We start from the raw sequence: 3,111 nt of genomic DNA, 5'->3' as shown, positions 1-3,111 counted from the left end.
GTGGAAGGCTTCCGGAAAAGACTTCGTTAGTATGCCTTTCTGTTGTAATTAAGATATTGTATTAATTTGAACCAGATATATTCTATTTATTTTCAGCCTTTAAAAAGACTATTCAGCACTTCCAGAGGCTTCTCACCAGCAAGCATTCTTTAGCTGTTGTGTTTAAAAAAAAAAGAAAAAAAGCAGAAAAGTCCTTTTCTGAAGTAGTTGTGTGTGGGTTTTTTCAATTTCTTCTGTAGCTTTGCACAAGTGGCAGGTTATTAATAACATGTTCTTCAAGTTAGCAACACTTTCTGAAAATGATAATCCCAAGTCAGTTTTTATTTTTACCTGCAAAAATAGCAAGGACTGCTATATCTGTTAAATAAGAGCTTCAGAAGAGGGGCATCAGAAACCTTAGTCTTACCAAGAAAACAGATGAGTTGTCAAAAGGAAACGTTTTTCTGTCCTTGTGTATCAACAAATTTTTGGTCATGTTGTCTTCCTGTCTAACCCCACCCACCAAGTTATTACTGAAAAATGTGATCTCAACTGAAAGGGAAGATAAGTTGTTAAGTAATTGTTAAAAATATTTAGCAAAGGGTCTGTAGGTTTTTACTCGGCTGTGGAAGTTTTATTTATTTACAAGAATGTTAAGTCATTAAATGCTTATAATCTGAGAATATGCACACCCACATGGGCTCTTCTCCAAGTTTTTCTGTCAAATGAGACAGAACGTGAACTTCAACACAGAATCGAGAGGAAAAAATGGTTATAATAATTGGCTTTCTATCTTTGCAGAATCTTGCAGCTAAGCTGTAACCTGGTTTTCATTAGAAGGGGTTGGGTATGGTTGTATACTCCAGGAGTTTTGGACAAGTTTCTGTAAGATAACAACCTAGGGGAAAAACGCACTTGGCAAACCCTTTACAATATACGGGGAATTTCTGCGTGATGTTACTTAGTTGTTTTCTCTTTGAGACATTAACCCCATTGTAATTTTTTTTTTTTTCTTCATTAAGCCAAGGACCCTTGTCGTCCATAAGAGCAGCAATCAAGAGATGTAAGTCTACTTTTCCTATTTTTTGAGAACCATAATATTGTAAGATTGCTACATCTTTGTTTTTAGTAACTGGTTAACTTGATATGTGAAAACAAAGTAGCTAGCAGGCTTTTGGGGGGCTGTAATTTCTTTCTCACTCTTTTTCTTTTTTACTTCACTTTGGACCATCTTTTTGCTTTGCTGATGGGCTGTTCCTTCTTGCCAGTTACTAACATTTTCTTATTTATGCACTAATGCATTTGTACACAGATGTGATCCATCTCTAAAGAACATGCCCAATTTTTAGTTCACTCGACAAAACAGAAGATTATTCTATTTTAGTAGAAATCTGCACTAACTGCTCATTGACTATACTGGGAACAGGATTAGACTCATGCACCGGGCTCATTTTGGAAAACAAAAAATTGTTTATAAATCTTGAATGAAAGTCCAAACTCTTCTTCCCTGATTTCATCGTTTAACTCCTGGTTCGCTTTCCCTGCTCATGATATTTCCAAGCAGAGAATTTCTTTAGCTGCATCTTCTGAAGTATTTTATGCTGTTTCTTTCTTCCGCTTTTTATTTCCTTTCTGTCCATGATTTCAATTTCATATTAATGAAACAACCCTGAGGATTCTGCTATGGGGAAAAATAAATTAGTATATGTGCTACTGATTTGTTTCTCCTGGACCTACTAGTCAGGGGCTTATTAGTATGGATTAGGTTGGAGGTCGTCAAAAGGGATCATGAAAGCTTTATTCAGAGCAAGTCTACATGATGCTGTAGTTAAAATGCAGCACTTTATCTGTGCTGGTGCTGCCATAGATAGGAAACCGGAAAACAGAGGGCACCAGATCACAGAGGGCCCTTTGTGGTGGAGTCAGAAGTTGATTCAGACTGCCTAAGCCCCACTACCTCGTCTAACTGAGAAACCATTTAAAAGATCATTAAGCAATTGTTACCTATGTTTTTGAAAGTATAGTAGCAAGTGATACCTTGTTTTGAGGCATAATCAAGTAAAAAACCAATTTTGTCAAGAAGCCCTGGCTCATATGTTATAACATTATACTTAGTAATATTAATATGTAAATAACTATGATGAAATATAAGTATTATGTGAATTATTCAGATGATAAGCTAGAAAAAAACTCCATGCACATATCAAGGCATAGTAAATGACAGCATAGTTCTTTGCATGCCAGTAACCATACCTCTGGATAGACCTAAATTAAAAATGGACCCTGAATAATTCCTAACCCCACTTGCCATTAATCTGGACAAAGTATGGTATTCTCTGGAAAAGTGTATTTCCCCAACAGAGTTAGAAATCTATCTTTATTTCTTAATCACAGCTCTGCGTGCTGTTTATCTCTAATTTTCAAGAAACATGATAGGTATGTGCAGGGTTTCAACTTTCCAACCTGTGGACAATGCTTTATACGACTTTGTATTGGTAAGTCTCTCCCTGTCTTGTGGCCAAAGAGGAAGAGGGTTTATTTTCCTTTCAGCCACCCTGACTACAACTCTAGCTCAGTAGAATTCAGAAAAGTGAGCCCAACGTGCTTGAAGAAAGCAAGGATGTGAACATGAGATATGCTCGGGAGTACATTAAAAAGTAATTTTTTAATCTCAACTCTTCAAAAGTTACCCCTGGATTTTTAATGATGGTCTCAGGCCAGGACACACGACTAAATCCAGCTCCCACTGAAATCAGTGAAACTATTTCCGTTGACGCCAGCACAGCAACATGCACAAGAATGCCAAAGAAAGTAAAAAGAGGCAAGCCAAGTGCTGCAGTAGTGAGACAAAGGGGAACGATGTTTTCGCTTCCTTCTCCACTCTTCCAGAATAGGGTGGCATAAAGGAGCAGGGCTACAGAAACAAGTTTGCTGCCCTAAAACTTTGGAAGAACCTGCAAGCTTGTTCCATTCTCATTCTGTCCTAAGCAAATATGTGGCTGAATGAAGGATGTGTAACAGCTTGTATACACTCTGAGGCTGTGGCTTCCCATTTGGCAGTTTTGCAGCCATTTTTGGCTGTGGGTTTTGTTTGTTTTTCATTTTTGTTTTGTTTTGCTTGGGAGCTTCCTA

At 37.4% G+C, this 3,111-nt stretch overlaps 1 long non-coding RNA gene across 1 annotated transcript in view; it reads left to right on the top strand.

Annotated features, from left to right (window-relative positions):
• Positions 1-3,111, top strand: part of LOC103921763 — a 28,038-nt gene that overhangs the window by 19,738 nt on the left and 5,189 nt on the right. Inside the window, exon 2 of the long non-coding RNA XR_663861.1 lies at positions 1,002-1,042. This is a non-coding gene — a long non-coding RNA (uncharacterized LOC103921763). The remainder of the gene's footprint in view (positions 1-1,001; positions 1,043-3,111) is intronic.

The sequence above is a fragment of the Pygoscelis adeliae genome, unplaced genomic scaffold, assembly GCF_000699105.1.
Source record: "Pygoscelis adeliae isolate BGI_AS28 unplaced genomic scaffold, ASM69910v1 Scaffold67, whole genome shotgun sequence".
In the NCBI taxonomy this organism is placed as follows: Eukaryota; Metazoa; Chordata; class Aves; order Sphenisciformes; family Spheniscidae; genus Pygoscelis; species Pygoscelis adeliae.
The sequence above is the reverse complement of the archived record's forward strand: the minus strand, read 5'-3'. Positions and strand labels throughout refer to the sequence as shown.